This window comes from Humulus lupulus, chromosome 7 (genome assembly GCF_963169125.1).
Source record: "Humulus lupulus chromosome 7, drHumLupu1.1, whole genome shotgun sequence".
NCBI classification, from domain to species: Eukaryota; Viridiplantae; Streptophyta; class Magnoliopsida; order Rosales; family Cannabaceae; genus Humulus; species Humulus lupulus.
In genome coordinates, this window is record NC_084799.1 from 152,742,184 (window position 1) to 152,760,101 (window position 17,918).

Genomic DNA, 17,918 nt, shown 5'->3' on the forward strand with positions numbered 1-17,918 from the left:
GGGACTAAGAGCTCCCTATATCTGTATGATGTCATAGATGTTGGGGTTTTATGCCCTAATTAAAACCCAAATTCTTTGTAATCTCATTTTATTATCAATAAAAGAATAGAAATCATTTTTTGACTTGGTCAATCACTTTGCTCACATGTTTTATTTTCATGATTATTTGTTTAATATAAACTTCTATTAAATCCCGAGCATATAGCTAATCTTATTTATAGTGACGTAATCACAATGGAATATAAATATGATTATATGTTCAAAATAAGTTAGTCTTAAGATTAGTCAGTGCACCGGATTTACACTGACTTGCCAATCTACGATATGATCTACTTACACATTACGGTGTTATGTTCTTTCCAGAACATTAGCAAAGTAGATAAGATCGGATGTATATGTTACATCGGACAAGACTGATATTGACAGTTGATAAGATAAGTAAACATGCCGTTCTTATCTATTCTATTCATATCATATAGTTGACCATAGGTCAATTCAATCTCAATTCTGAGTGGTTAGTATTCTAGCTGATTGTATTATTTGAGTTCTTTGACTTGTTCGTTACCAGCTTACCCTACGGACTAGCCCATACTTACATCTTGGGAACTCGGTAGTATAATTGAGTGGGAGTGTTAATCATAGATATGAACATTTATAGCTTCTGATGAAGAAGTGAAACGATGGTTTCCTTTTAGTTTGGTTCAAGGTGTTAAATGATAGAGATCTCATTTCAGTAATTAAATTAGTTTACTGAAATATCATTTACAAGGAACTAAGTGTTTTAAGGATAAAATACAATGAGGGATAAAACGGTATTTTAGTCCTATCTCATTGTAGACCGTCTATAGAGGATTGAGTGACAATTATGGTTGTAACAATGGATAATTAATAGCGTATCTATATTTGTTATAGAGCGTTCTATGAATTCAAGAGTGCAATTCCAAGTCTATAGTGGAGTCACGAGGAATTAATAAGTTAGTAAATTTATTTGTTAGATTTATGATAACTTATTGGAACTTGATTTCATAGGCCCATGGTCCCCATTGTACCTTGGATAAAATCATCTAGATAGTCTCAATTAATTGATTTAATTATCAATTAGAATTATCAAAGTTGACCAGGTCAATTTTGGATAGTTTCATAGAGTTGTGTAATTTTGAGAAGAAAAAAGAAATTATAGCAGATTTATTAACTAAGATAAATTGGTATCTAAATTAATAAATAAATTTAAATCAAGGTTCAAATTATAAATAATTAATTTGATAAAGGATTTAAATAATTATTTAATTAATTAAATCAATAGAAAATAATACAGGCCTTGATTTTAAGTCTAATGGGCTTATAATCAAATGGGAAATTTCACGGGCCTATAGCCCATGATAATTTCGACATAGGGCTTCAAAATGGCTGTTATTTTATTGATTTTTTAATTAAATTAAATGGCTTAATTGAGTCTATAAAAGGAGTGCTTAGAGAGAAGTAAAAAAAAAAAATAGGTTTGATAAGTCACAAGTCAGATTTTCTTATAGTTTTAGATTCTCTCTAAACACAAGTCCTTTTCTAAGCCTCTTTGTTATTTTCTCTTCTTCTTTCTATATCCATCTCATGTGTTGAGAATTGCCACACTAGTCTAGGTGGTTCTAAGGATACATTGGAAGATTGTGAAGAAAATAGAAGATCAGTTCAGTTTCTTGATAATACTCTGCGACAGAGAGGATACAAGAGTTAGAGAAACTGAAGGAAGGACTCTTTAATTCCGCTGCGTATACTGTAAGTATTCTATTCTTTGTGTCTCTTTGAATTCAATTTTAGAAACATGTTTTAGGCTATCTCGTATTAATTTGTTTAATATTAGATATACATGAAAATAAATAAAGATCCTGTATAGGCCTTTTTGCTACAACTGGCCTCAGAGCCTTTGGTAATTTTTATTTTCATGCATGAACATGTTTAAAATTGGATTATTTGATATGTTTGAATAATTGGATGGTTTTCATGTTTTTATGAAGCATATTGATTTTATGTGAATTTTAGCAATTTTTAGGTTATTTTTGTTGTATTTTCTATGCTATTAATTTTTATATATGCTTTATTTTGTGTAAAACATGTTAAAAAATTAATTAGAAAATGGTTTTGGTTTGAAAAATTGCTCAAAATTTTTTTTGGAAAAATTTGGCCTGGCTCCCATGCGCGTGCGCACCAGTGCGCGCACCTCCGCGCACACACCTGCCACCAGCGTGAACAGTACCCGTGAACAGTACCACTGTTACTATTCATTATTATTATATTTTTTTTTCAAAAATATTTTTTTTAAAATTAAAATTTGTAGAAATAAATTATTTATAATCAAAACCAAAAATATCTTTTTTGTGTTATCATTTAATTTTTTTTTTAAAAAATAAGATATTTTTGTTAGTTGAGATTTAAATAATTAGATATTTTTTACAAACATTCAAATTCAAATTTAAAATTAGACTAACAACTTAATTTTAAATCTTTTAATATATTAAAATATTAGAATTATGATATCAGATATTTAAGATATTTTCATTTAAATTCTTGATATTTTTATTAAATATTTATTTGAAAATATAAATATCTTTTTATTCTATAGTTTTTAATATTTAAATTATTTGAAATTTGAATATTGTTAGTTAGATATTTTTATGGATATTTGAATTTGTTTAACTATTTGAGATATTTTAGGGTTGTTTTAACTATTTGTATTTTATTATTTTTAAATGGTTAAAATATTAGATAGTAGTTGTAACAACATAAGATGTTTTTGGAAGATAGTTTAGATATTGATTTTAAAATTTAAATTTGTTAAATTTTGAAAAATATCATTTTTTTTCAGCCAATTAATAAAATATTTGTTTTAATAAATATGATTTAAATTAACTTTGGTTAATTGTTGATAAATCCTATTTAAATTAAATTAATATTTTTTTTTCAAATTAACCTAAAACCAAGTTGATTGTTGATAAATGAAATTTAAATTAACTATTGTTAATTGTTGATAAATTTCATTTAAATTGACTTATTTTTTGTAAAAATTTAATTAATTTTAATTTTTTCGATAAATTCTAGATAATTAATTGTGGTATTTTTGCAAATGAAATAACTTGTGGTATTTTTGCATAAATTCATAGAATTGCTCATATAGTAACATGATTAGGCCCATCCAATTATAACATGTCTATTTGCACTATATGTGGTATTTTTGCAATTGGGCTTAGATGCATATAGTGGCCCATATGTTTGTTAGATATATGGTATTTTGCCAAATAAAATATTCATAAAATGATAGGTTTTATTTGGGCCCATTAGAAAATGTAAAGTTTAAATTCCTCTCTTGTGGGTGATTCCACTTGTGAAGGCCCATTTGCTTTGCATGACTATAATGGGCCTAATCAATTAATTACAATTAATAAAACGAAGGTTTAAATTCCTGTCTTTTGGACCTTGTATGGAAGATAGGGGGCCTTTGTAGTGGGAACGACATACTAGACCCAGCCCTCCTCCATACAAGCCCAATTGTTAAGGCCCATTTACCTGAGTTGGACTTAATTGTATAGGTTCATTATATTAGTTAAACCTAAATATTGATTAGCAACAAATTAATTCTAAATTAATTGAATTTGTTTCAATGTGACACTTTAGAATTAATAAGAAATCATAGGACTTTGGTTTTAAAAAAATTTAATCTGTTTATTTTTTTTGGGGAAACCATAGTCATTAATTTTCTAAAAATAAATAATAAAAATACTAATTTTAATTTTATAATGAGCTTATTTTAAGAATTTTATTCGATCTCCACCGTTAGTTTAACATAGTCAATAGCTTAATGGGGCCTCGAGGCGCTTTGATTCGTCCCCCTACAGAAGGTGTTCATTAGTTATTTTGACAAGGTTAGATTTCGAAAGATAGATAATTATAGGTCAAATTCTACTAGACTCACCCCTACGGTGACTACTAGGACTAAATCTATGATTATTGAAACTGTGGGTCTAGCTCATAAAATAAGAGATTTTGTTTTCTTATTTTGATCAAATAGTAGGTTGTTAATAATGGTGTCCATTATTAAATGAGTTTACAACTCTATTTAACTAGTGGTATTTTTGACTCTCGCCAACCGGGACAAGGATATCATAGATTAGTTAAAAACCTAAAGAAATAGAGATATGATTGTTTTTGGTATTTTTTCTCATATCTTACATATTTTTGGTACATGTTGTGCTATTTCTTGAAATTTGTGTGAATAGAAGTTTTATTGAGCAAATGTGATTGATTTCTATTTTATTGATAATTTGTAGTTTTAAGCTAAGTAGTGTTTGTGTCTACTCCCATCCCTTCTCAACTTTCGATGGAGAAACTCATTAGAAAAAAAAACTTCCTTAATTGGAAGCAGAATATCAACATAGAGTTGATTAGTGACAACTCCGAGTTCGTCATGATTGAGGAATCCCCAGAACGAGCATTGTCTCCGCACGTTCTTGATAGCACCGTAAATGCTTGGATAACACCGTCTCCACACGTACGTGATGGCACCGTGAATTCTCGGATGGCATCGTGTCTGCACGTTCGTGCTCAACTCAACTATGGTCTGACACAGCTCATGAACGAGCTTCAGATTATTGAACCTGACATGGGTGGACCTAGTAAAGGAGGTGAAAATAAGACTACTAATGTTGCTGCTCATCTAGCTAAGGCTGAAGCTAACCAAGCTTCGTCTTCGAAAGCTGGAAACAAGAGGAAATGTGGACAAATAAACAACCCCAAGCCTGCAAAGGCTGCAAAGACGAGTGCACAACCAAGTGCACAGACGCCTAAGGGGAAGAACAAGAAAAACAAGAAAGGTAAAGATAAGTGCTTTTACTGCAAATAGAAGGGGCATTGGAAACGAGATTGCCCTAAGTTTCTAGCAGCGAAAAACAAAGGTAATGATTATGGTTCATTTATCATGGAAACATGTGTTTTAGAGAATGATAAATCTGTTTGGATTAATGATTCTGGAACTACTAACCATGTTTGTAACTCTTTACAGCTTCTTGAATCGTGGGAGGAAGTGAACGAAGGCAACTTAAAGCTTAGAGTTGGGAACGGAGCGTTTGTTGCGGTCCAAGCTAGAGGAAGAGCTCGTTTGAAGTTCAGAAATAAATACTTAATTTTAAAAGATGTATTTTTTATTCCGGATTTTAGTAGAAATTTAATTTCAGTTTCCATGTTGCAATTAGAACGATTTGTTATGACTTTCACAAGTTTTAATATATCTATTTCTTTCAATGGATCACAATTGTGTATTGCATGTTTGGAAAACGGGCTTTATATTCTGCGACCTAACGAACCCCTCGCTCTTAACAATGATTTATTCAAAGTAGCTAAACCTAGGACCAATAAATGTCAAAAGACCGATAACAATAATATGACGTATTTATGGCACTTGAGACTAGGTCACATTGGCTATGATAGGATTCAAAGACTTACAAAGGATGGACCTTTGAGGGAACTCACCTTAGGTGAATTACCTGTCTGTGAATCTTGTCTAGAAGGCAAACTAACCAAGCGTCCATTCTCTGCAAAGGGTGATAGGGCCAAAGAACCACTTGGTCTTGTGCATTCAGATGTTTGTGGACCTTTGAATGTACAAGCCAGGTGTGGTTTTGAGTATTTCGTCACTTTCATTGACGATTACTCTAGATACTCATGTCTTTACCTAATGCATAGGAAATCAGAAACATTTTCAAAGTTTCAGGAATTCCTAGCAATGGCTCAGAACAAATTAGGTAAAATGTTAAAGATCTTGCGATCTGATAAGGGTGGAGAATATTTGGATATGCAGTTCCAAGATCATTTAATTGAACTTGGGATTTTATCACAACTTACTGCCCTAGGTACTCCGCAACAACATGGTGTAGCGGAACGCCGAAACAGAACTTTATTGGAAATGGTTAGATGCATGCTTAGTTACTCAACTCTACCAACTTCGTTCTGGGGACATGTAATTGAAACCGCAAATGACATTCTCAATGTCGTGCCATCAAAATCAATCCCCAAAACACCTTTAGAACGCTGGAATGGTCGTGAACCTAGTTTACGCCATTATAGAATCTGGGGGTGTCCTGCTCACGTCCTGAGGAAAAAGGAGGGAAAGCTAGAACCACGAACTGAAGTTTGCATGTTTTTTGGCTATCCTAAAGGTACTCGGGGTGGACTTTTCTATAGTCATTCAGAAAAGAAAGTGTTTACTTCTACAAATACTACTTTTCTGGAAAATGACTATGTCCAAAACTTTAAACCTCGTAGCACAGTAGTTTTAGAGGAGATGGTTAAAGAATTGACTCCAACCAATGTTCCATCGTCATCAACGCAAGTTGATGATGAAATTCCCACTCTTCATGTACAACCGACGCAAGTCGATTTAAATGAAGAAAGTACCACTGTTCCTGAGCAAACAGTCACGAAGCCTCGTCGTAGTGGGAGGGTTTCGAAGAACCCAGTTCGCTATGGTTTGGATGGTGAAACCAATATGGTTGTTGGTGACACTAGTGATGATGATCCATTTTCTTTCAAATAGGCAATGGCTAGCCCTAAAAAGGAACTATGGCTCGAAGCCATGAAACAGGAAATGGAGTCCATGTGGAAGCACCTAGTGACTTTAGGGCCATTGGGTGCAAGTGGATCTACAAGAAGAAACGAGGTGTTGATGGAAATATCAAGACTTATAAAGCTCGATTAGTGGCAAAGGGTTATACCGAAAGAGAAGGCGTGGACTATGAGGAAACTTTTAGTCCGGTAGCCATGCTCAAATCCATTCGCATCCTCCTATCCATAGCAGCCGCTCTCGACTATGAGATTTGGCAAATGGACGTAAAGACAACTTTTCTTAATGGAAAGCTTGACAAAGTCATTTATATGGATCAGCCAGAATGATTTAAAGTATCTGGACAAGAAGGAAAAGTTTGCAAGTTGAATAGGTCCATCTATGGACTTAAGCAAGCTTCTCGTTCCTGGAATCTTAGGTTTGATGAAATAATCAAAACCTATGGCTTTGAACAAAATATTGATGAGCCCTGTGTTTACCAACTGAAGGCAAATCAAATAGTGGTATTCCTGGTTCTTTATGTAGATGATATCTCACTCATTGGAAACAATGTTAAGAAATTATCAGATGTGAAGAATTGGCTGAGCACTCAATTCCAGATGAAGGATTTGGGTGAAGCAAGTTATGTTCTAGGTATCCAGATCATCAGGGATAGAAAGAACAAACTTTTAGCTCTATCTCAAGCAGCTTACATTGATAAAGTGCTTGAACGTTTCTCAATGACAAATTCCAAGAAAGGGCGTCTACCGTCCCGCCATGGAATTCATCTTTCAAAGAAGCAGTCTCCCCAAACTCCTGAAGAGGAAGATGCAATGAGAAAAGTTCCTTACGCATCTGCAGTTGGAAGTTTGATGTATGCCATGTTGTATACTAGACCAGATATCTGCTATGCAGTGGGAGTAGTGAGCAGGTATCAGTCAAACCCAGGACCAGAACATTGGATAGCAGTTAAGCATATCTTGAAGTATTTGAGACAGACTAGAGATTATATGTTAGTCTACAAGGGTGGTGTTCTGAACCCTGTAGGCTACACCGATTCAGATTTTCAGACTGATGTCGATGACAGAAAGTTTACCTCTGGAATGGTGTTTACTCTTGGGGGTGGAGCTGTGATTTGGAGAAGCGTAAAGCAGTCTGCAATCTCAAATTCCACCATGGAGGCTGAGTACATAGCCGCGTTAGATCAGCTAAGGAAATAGTCTGGCTAAAGAAGTTCTATTTAGATCTTGGTGTTATTCCAGAAATGGATAAACCGCTTGTGTTGTTTTGTGACAATACAGGGGCGATAGCCAACTCGAAAGAACCTCGAAGTCACAAGAGGAGTAAGCATATAGAAAGGAAGTATCACATTATTCGAGAATATGTGGCCAGGGGAGATGTGAAGGATATGAAGATTGCAACTGAAGACAATCTTGCAGATCCGTTTACAAAGACACTACCAGAAGCTACATTTGATAAGCATATCAAGGAGATGAGATTAGTAGAATTAAGGCATTAGTTACAATTAGTGCAAGTGGGAGTTTGTTGGGGTTTTATGCCCTAATTAAAACCCAAATTCTTTGTAATCTCATTTTATTATCAATAAAAGAATAGAAATCATTTTTTGACTTGGTCAATCACTTTGCTCACATGTTTTATTTTCATGATTATTTGTTTAATATAAACTTCTATTAAATCCTGAGCATATAGCTAATCTTATTTATAGTGACGTAATCACAGTGGAATATAAATATGATTATATGTTCAAAATAAGTTAGTCCTAAGATTAGTCAGTGCACCGGATTTACATTGACTTGCCAATCTACGATATGATCTACTTACACATTACGGTGTTATGTTCTTTCCAGAACATTAGCAAAGTAGATAAGATCGGATGTATATGTTACATCGGACAGGACCGATATTGACAGTTGATAAGATAAGTAAACATGCCATTATTATCTATTCTAGTCATATCATATAGTTGACCATAGGTCAATTCAATCTCAATTCTGAGTGGTTAGTATTCTAACTGATTGTATTATTTGAGTTCTTTGACTTGTTCGTTACCAGCTTACCCTACGGACTAGCCCATACTTACATCTTGGGAACTCGGTAGTATAAATGAGTGGGAGTGTTAATCATAGATATGAACATCTATAGCTTCTGATGAAGAAGTGAAACGATGGTTTCCTTTTAGTTTGGTTCAAGGTGTTAAATGATAGAGATCTCATTTCAGTAATTAAATTAGTTTACTGAAATATCATTTACAAGGAACTAAGTGTTTTAAGGATAAAATACAATGAGAGGTAAAACGGTATTTTAGTCCTATCTCATTGTAGACCGTCTATAGAGGATTGAGTGAAAATTATGGTTGTAACAATGGATAATTAATAGCGTATCTATATTTGTTATAGAGCGTTCTATGAATTCAAGAGTGCAATTCCAAGTCTATAGTGGAGTCACGAGGAATTAATAAGTTAGTAAATTTATTTGTTAGATTTATGATAACTTATTGGAGCTTGATTTCATAGGCCCATGGTCCCCATTGTACCTTGGATAAAATCATCTAGATAGTCTCAATTAATTGATTTAATTATCAATTAGAATTATCAAAGTTGACCAGGTCAATTTTGGATAGTTTCATAGAGTTGTGTAATTTTGAGAAGAAAAAAGAAATTATGGCAGATTTATTAACTAAGATAAATTGGTATCTAAATTAATAAATAAATTTAAATCAAGGTTCAAATTATAAATAATTAATTTGATAAAGGATTTAAATAATTATTTAATTAATTAAATCAATAGAAAATAATACAGGCCTTGATTTTAAGTCCAATGGGCTTATAATCAAATGGGAAATTTCACGGGCCTATAGCCCATGATAATTTCGACCTAGGGCTTCAAAATGGCTGTTATTTTATTGATTTTTTAATTAAATTAAATGGCTTAATTGAGTCTATAAAAGGAGTGCTTAGAGAGAAGTAAAAAAAAAAAAAGGTTTGATAAGTCACAAGTCAGATTTTCTTATAGTTTTAGATTCTCTCTAAACACAAGTCCTTTTCTAAGCCTCTTTGTTATTTTCTCTTCTTCTCTCTATATCCATCTCATGTGTTGAGAATTTCCCACACTAGTCTAGGTGGTTCTAAGGATACATTGGAAGATTGTGAAGAAAATAGAAGATCAGTTCAGTTTCTTGATAATACTCTGCGACAGAGAGGATACAAGAGTTAGAGAAACTGAAGGAATGACTCTTTAATTCCGCTGCGTATACTGTAAGTATTCTATTCTTTGTTTCTCTTTGAATTCAATTTTAGAAACATGTTTTAGGCTTTCTCGTATTAATTTGTTTAATATTAGATATACATGAAAATAAATAAAGATCCTATATAAGCCTTTTTCCTACAATAGATGGTATTATGCCATGGGACATGTGATAAACGGCCTAAGGGTGCCGTAATTAATACTTGCACACAGGGTGCGGCTCGGCCACTGGTAGCTGAGGACAGCTTAATATTCACTGAGCTCGGTTTAAGCGGCCAGAAGTCAGTGGGATAAATAGAGGGTGCGGCCTAAGGGCGTTAACCCTAGTTATCATATGTGAATTGATTACTGATATGAAATGATATACTTGGTATGCTGAATACTTGATTAACATGAATGCTTAGACTGTTGAGTACAAGCTTATGCGGTATGAGTTATCTGATTGTCTGTTGAATGATTATGCTCTGTTATTGTGTTCTCTTGCTAGGCCTTGGCTCACGGGTGCTACGGGTGCTGCGTGGTGCAGGTAAAGGCAAAGGCAAGTTGGACCAACCCTGAGATGAAGAGCTGCGGGGCTGAATGTACATGGTCAGCTGATCGACCGCCACGGCCGAGGAGTGGAACAGAACGAGAAAAGCCTATTTGTCTGTTTTGCCTTAGAGTGGCTAGCAACTGTATTTAAATCTTAAATATTTTGTAAATGGTCTTAAACTTATTACTTTTGGGATCCCATGTAAAAATAAAATGTTTATTTATAAGAATTGAAGCTTTTGAGACCAAAATCTTTTAACCCTAGTTCAACTATATTTTCAGTAACATGTTTCTAACTAAATGACTTGATTAGCAAGTCTTGCACCTTTATAAACACACAGTGTAACAGTCTTGGCTATCCAGGGCGTTACACAAGCACTCAACCCATGAAAGTTTGAATGATGAGAAAATGAAAAGGGTATACGAAGGCCCAAGAGATGACCACCAGAGGAAGCACAAACACGGAGGCAACCCTAGGCAAACATCCCACACCTTCTACACTGACCTGACACATACTAGGGAGCATATCTTCATAGCAAACGAGAATCAAGTCTCCTTTGGGAGGACCCCACCAATGAAGAGAGATCGGTCAAAGAGAGACCCTGGAAAGTATTGTCAGTATCATAAAGACATTGGCCACACCACCGCGGAATGCACTCATTTAAAAGTGGAAATAGAGGAACTCATACGCATGGGGCACTTGGGTAGATACATTCGAAGAGATGATGAAAGACCAGATGATAGACCACCCTCGCCATGAGCGCGAGATGTACCCCCAGAAGTGCAAGGAGAGGTGAGGACGATCTTCGGAGGACCAGGATTCAGAGGAGAATCGAGAAAAAGGGTGAGATAGGTACGCCAAGGAAGCCAGACGAAGCCCACCCTCATGCATGCTGAGCCTAGAACAACGACCCTCAAAAAACATTAAAGGGGAAAATGACGCAGTAACCTTCAGTGAAGAAGACACGAGGGGTGTGCATTTCCCTCACAATGACCCCCTGGTGTTGACTGTTCAACTTGCAAACATGAAGGTACATTGGATTATGGTGGGCAATGGAAGCTTCGTAGACATCCTATATCGCCCGACCTTAGAGAAGATGGGACTGGGTATCAGGAACCTAAAGCCATGTAACACCTTCCTATATGGGTTTACAAGAGACTCAATACAACCCCTGGGCACAATCAAGTTAGCCCTCACCATGGGAGAGCTGCCCAGACAGACCACTGTAATGACAAACTTTGTCGTAGTGATCAGTTCCTCATCCTTCAACGCGGTATTAGGGAGACCCTCCCTAAGAGAATTGAAGGAGATAACCTCGGTATACCACTTGGCCATAAAATTCCCAACTCTTGGGGGGATATTGAGCGTGAAAGGGGAACAGAAAGAAGCCAGTGAATGTTATAACATGTCCCTTTGGACAGCCATGAGACCGTTGGAGCTCATGGCGATGGTAATGCATGAGAGCACAAACCTGAGAGAGTTCAACCCCGAAGTCACTGAGGAGATCAGAATCAATGGTTGTGCCTATGAGCCTGAGAGGGAACATCGAGTAAAGCTCCACTTTTAGTATGATAAATCAAAAGGGTTACCATAGTTAACCCCCCAACAACTATGAATTAGAGGGGTAACTTAGATGCCCTAATATGTAGTAAGAACATTGTCGCCACAAATACCTATGTACTCTCTTTATTTTTAATGAATATGTTTCTTATTGGAATGTCACACTCCTCATTTACGTGAGTACATATCTAACTCTTGTGTACCTTTCACCAATTGGAATTATCAAAGTGCATGAGCAAAATGATCAAAGTTCCCGATGAGATAAATATCGCCAACCACTTGGGGGCAGAGTACACAGCCAGAAAAGGTCCTAAAAGAGATGACCCCTAAAAAAAATAATAAGGAAGAAAACCTTGCAGGGCATCTCTCAAGTTCACAAGGATTAGCTACCCTTGTGAACATCAAGAGGGTCAAAAGGTCCTACAGGAAGAGCCTCCTAATAAAGGTTGATACCTCCACAAGAGGAAAGGCCACAAGAAGGGCCTCTTAATAAAGGCTGATGCCTCCACGAGAGGAAAGGCCTTAGGAAGAGCCTCCTAATAAAGGCTAATGCCTCCACGAGAGGAAATGCCTTAGGAAGAGCATCCACCAATAAGCCTAGAGGGGCCACCAAGCTGTCTAGACAAAGAGGGTCCTAGAAGAGACCCTTGCAAAAATAGTACTGTGCATAATGACGAGAAGGATGCTTCTCGTAAGAAATAATAAGCGCGCGCAAAAATATATAAAAGGATGGCTAGAACCCAAAGGGTCAACATATCCTTATAAATACAATCAAGGTGGACCAAAGAGACACCTATCGAACCCCCTTTTTGCGGGCTCAAAAGGACCTCAAACATAGAGGGACAAAAGCAAATGATCGCATATATATATAAAATAGTGATGATGAGCAAACAAAGAATCCAAAACAAGAAAAAAGAGAGAGGAAATGAAGACCTTAAAACCACCAAGCTAAGAAGATAAAATGTAAATATTGTGCTTGAGATGAAGGTATACTTATAAGATCCATAAGCTCGTCTTAGAAATTGGATTCGAGGCCTAATCAATGGTCCAGAAGGGGGCTTGGCACTTGCCTTGGGATCTACAAGCTAATACCTCGCGGGCATCCCGAATGCATCATGCCTTGAAGTCTACAAGAGAGCCTGAAGACTTTCTAGTAGACTGGGGGGCAAGTGTGAACACCACAAATTGGACATGATCCAGAAAGGCCCAAGCCTCACACAAGGTCTTCGCGAGACTGACCCATCTCACCCCACATGAAGCCCAAGCACACTTTGCCTCGCGTGCTCCAAATGAGGGCCTCGTGCCACCAGCCGCATGCCTCGCTCGCGTGCTCCAAATGAGGGCCTTGCGCCACCAGCCACATGCCTCACTCGCGTGCTCTAAGTGAGGGCCTCGCGCCACCAGCCGCATGCCTCGCTCGCGTGCTCCAAATGAGGGCCTTGCGCCACCAGCCACATGCCTCACTCGCGTGCTCTAAGTGAGGGCCTCGCGCCACCAGCTGCGTGCCTCATGTACTTGCTCCAAATGAGGGCCTCGTGCCACCAGTCGCGTGCCTCGCTCACGTGCTCCACATGAGGGCCTCGCGCCACCAGCCGCGTGCCTCGCTCATGTGCTCCAAATGAGTGCCTTGCACCACCAGCCACGTGCCTTGCTCACGTGCTCCAAATGAGGGCCTCGCGCCACCAGCCGCATGCCTCGCTCGCGTGCTCCAAATGAGGGCCTCGCGCCACCACCTGCGTGCCTCGCTCGCGTGCTCCAAATGAGGGCCTCGTTCCACCAGCCGCGTGCCTTGCTCACATACTCCACATGAGGGCATCGCGCCACCAGCCGTGTTCCTTGCTCATGTGTTCCATATGAGGGCCTCGTACCACTAGCCCTGTGCCTCGCTCGCGTGCTCCAAATGAGGGCCTCGCGCCACCAGCTGCGTGCCTCGCTCGCGTGCTCCAAATGAGGGCCTCGCGCCACCAGCTGCGTGCCTCACTCGCGTGCTCCAAATGAGGGCCTCGCGCCACCAGCTGCGTGCCTCGCTCGCGTGCTCCAAATGAGGGCCTTGCGCCACCAGCTGTGTGCCTCGATCACATGCTCAACATGAGGGCCTTGCACCACTAGCCGTGTACCTCATTTGCGTGCTCTACATGAAGGCCTCGCGCCACCAGCCGCGTGCCTCATTCGCGTGCTCCAAATGAGGGCCTCATGCGACCAGCCACATGCCTCGCTCACATGCTTTAAATGAGGGCCTTGCGCCACCACCCGCGTGCCTCACTCGCGTGCTCCACATGAGGGCCTCGCGCCACCAACCGCGTGTCTTGCTCGCGTGCTCCACATGAGGGCCTCGCACCACCAGACGTGTGCCTCGCTCGCATGATCCACATGAGAGCCTTACGCCACCAGCCGCATGCCTTGCTCGCATGCTCCACATGAGGGCCTCGCTCCACTAGCCGCATGCCTCGCTCGCATGCTTCGTAGGAGGGCCTCGCGCACCATCCCATCTCACGAGGCCACACCTCGCAGGCCTCGCCCAAGTGCCCAGGGACGCGCACCCTCTCACATTTCGCAAGGCCACACCTCAACTGTGCCTAAGTGCCCAGGCCCACACACCATCATAGAGTATATACTCCGTTGAAGAGGCCCTCCTCTATTTTCTAAGGAAGGTGTCACCAGCGGGGCGCGACTCCCACATGCTTATCTCACTCAAGGCTATAAATCCTCTTATATTTACCAAAGTAAAAAAGGGCTTGGAATAAGGGTGTATCTTGGATATACGAGGGCAACCTTCAGATACAAGGTACGCGTATGGGAACAGGTTGTACGACCATGGGGAGCACAGAGGCATAACCCTGACATCCATCTATGGCAAGTGGTGGAAGTACGAGGAGTGGTGACATGGCCTGCATGTCTCTGACCATATATCAGAGTCGACACCATAACCACTTGTGTCACTACGTCTGGTGCCACTTCTCTGACACTCGCACTAGATAAGTAGTGGAGGCATCCCCACAGACCCTGACTATGTACCAAAGCTGACACCATGACCTTCTGCACCACTACTACCTGTGCCACCACATTGACGATGTACCCATGTACCATATGGTCCCCCAGGACCACAATGTATCATAAGCCATTAGAGCTTCACTATAAATTGATCCTGACCCATTAAACAAAGGGGTTGGAAAATTCTTGTAAGATCAGATTAATCTAAGAGCAAAATACGAGTTTTCTTTCTATTTCCTACTTGTAATTTTCCTTCAAGTTTCTATAAGTTCATTTGTGTTCATTATATATTGATTTAAGTTTTTGAGTCTTCCATCCATATTTCGTTGATGAGTTCTTACCGTAAACAGAAAGTAGTAGTGATGGATGCTGAGCAAGGGGCTCAATGGGGAGCCGCTCAAAAGGCGGCAAATCTAGCAGGAGCTACTCAAGAAGGAGTAGCTCACAGGGGAGTAGCTGCCAATAATGGGCAAAATGCAGCTATTGTGGCTGATGATAGAGATTGTGCTATTAGGAAATATGCTCTCCCCCTCTTCAATGAGCTAAATCTGGGCATCGTCAGACCAGAAATTCAGGCCGCACAGTTTGAATTGAAGCCAGTCATGTTCCAGATGCTTCAAACTGTGGGCTAGTTCAGTGGGATGCCAACAGAGGATCCTCACCTTCATCTTCATCTATTCATTGAAGTGAGTGATTCTTTCAAGCTGCCCGGAGTTACACAAAATTCCTCGAGACTGAAGTTGTTTCCATACTCTTTGATAGGTAGGGCAAGGGCTTGGTTGAACTCCCTCCCATCAGATTCAGTGACTACTTGGCAAGAATTAGCTGAGCAATTCTTGATGAAATACTTCCCACCCACCAAGAATGCCAAGCTACGAAATGAGATCACTTTTTTCCAGCAACTAGATGAAGAGTCTTTATATGAAGCATGAGAGCGGTTCAAAGAGTTACTAAGAAAATGCCCTCATCAAGGCATCCCTCATTGCATCTAAATGGAGACCTTCTATAATGGTCTAAATGCTCATACAAGAATTGTGGTTGACGCTTCGGAAAATGGGGCACTTTTGGCCAAGTCATACAATGAAGTTTATGAAATTCTAGAGAGGATTTCCAACAATAACTATCAATGGCCAACTACTAGAGCACCTACGGGGAGGAAAGTGGCCGGTGTTCATGAGGTTGATGCACTTACTTCATTGGCGGCCCAAGTTTCTTCTATGTCGAATATTCTTAAGAATATGAGCGTGGGTATGAGTCCACAAATGGGTCAACAAAGGGGGCAGATTGTAGAAGTTTCTTGTGTGTATTTTGTGGTGATGGTCACACCTTTAACAATTGTCCCTGTAATCCTGCATCTGTGTGTTACATGGGAAATCAGAATATAAGTGGTCTTAATTCAAATTCTTACAATCAAACATGGCGGCAACACCCTAATTTCTCATGGAACAATCAAGGGGTTGATCCTAACACTTCATCTATGCATCCTAGGCCTACTTATCCACCTGGTGTTTCTCAACAACAAATCCCTATGCCACAAGCATCCCCACCTAGTCCATTGGAGAATATGTTAAAGGATTATATGGAAAAAATAGATGCAATGATCCAAAGTTAAGCAACATCTACGAGAAACTTGGATATTCAAGTTGGACAACTTGCTAATGAGATGCGAAGTCAACCCCAATGTTCATTGCCAAGTGACACCATAAATCCAAGACAAGAAGGTAAAGAGGAGTGCAAATCAATCAATTTGAGAAGTGGTAAGGAGTTGAAGAATAACAAGACAAATTCTTGGCATGAGGGTGAGCCCTCTTCACTCAAAATAAATGAGGAAAATAAAAAAGATGTTGAAATTCCTAGTGTGCAAAAATCTGCCTCTGCCCAGAATGCTGTAGGAATGCCGCAACATAGTCATCTAGACAACTTAATTTCAAAGCAGCCACCTCTATTTCCCCAACGATTTGAGAATCAAAAGCAAGATGCTCAATTCAAGAAATTTCTAGATGTTTTGAAGCAGTTACATATTAAAATCCCACTTGTGGAAGCCCTTGAACAAATGCCCAACTATGCAAATTTTTTGAAAGATATTCTTAAAAAGAAGAGAAGGTTGGGGGAGTTTGAAACTGTAGCTCTTACCAAGGAGTGTAGTTCATTCTTACAGAACAAGTTGCTTCCTAAAATGAAAGATCCAGGAAGTTTCACCATTCAATGTACTATTGGAGACTCTTATTGTGGAATGGCTTTGTGTGATTTGGGTGCTAGCATAAACTTGAGGGCCTACATGCATACTAATACCCATAGTCATGCATCTAATATATTCATATAATCACATAAACATGCTTATCACATAATCATGCATCCAATCATATCCATATACTCATTCGATCATGCATGCCATACAATCATGCATTTAATCATTCATTCACATAAATACCAATTATGCCCTCCTAACACACTAATCAAGGCCCTTAAGCCTTATTAGCAATTTTGGGTCGTTACAGCATAAGAACACAAGCTAACTCCTGTCTCGATGCATCGCAATAAACCATAAACTTCTCTTGATCTGAAGGAAGACTCAATATTGAAGGAGTGATCAATTGTCGCTTCAACTCTTGAAAACTGTTCTCACATCTGTCAGACCAAATGAACTTCAAGTTATTGCAGGTCAGCTCTATCAATGGTGTTGCAATTCTTGAGAACTGTCCAACAAAATGCCTGCAATATCCCACTAAACCTAGGAAACTTCTAATCTTTGTGGCACCTTGGGACTTGGCCAATCTCTCCCCGCCACAATCTTGGCTGGATCCACCATAATTTCATGCTTACTGACAATGTGACTAAGAAATGTCACCTGAGGTAGCCAGAACTCACTCTTCTTAAACTTGGCATATAACTTATGCTCCCTCGATCTCTGTAGTAACAATCGAAGACGCTGCTCGTGCTCTTCCTCTATCTGAGAGTAGATCATTATATCATCGATGAAGACAACCA

At 38.9% G+C, this 17,918-nt stretch overlaps 1 non-coding gene across 1 annotated transcript; it reads right to left on the reverse strand.

The window, feature by feature from the left end:
- Positions 1 to 15,799: 15,799 nt before the first annotated feature.
- Positions 15,800 to 15,906, reverse strand: LOC133792955 (small nucleolar RNA R71). The gene has a single exon (XR_009874414.1). It is a non-coding gene; the product is annotated as a small nucleolar RNA R71 (small nucleolar RNA).
- Positions 15,907 to 17,918: the final 2,012 nt, after the last annotated feature.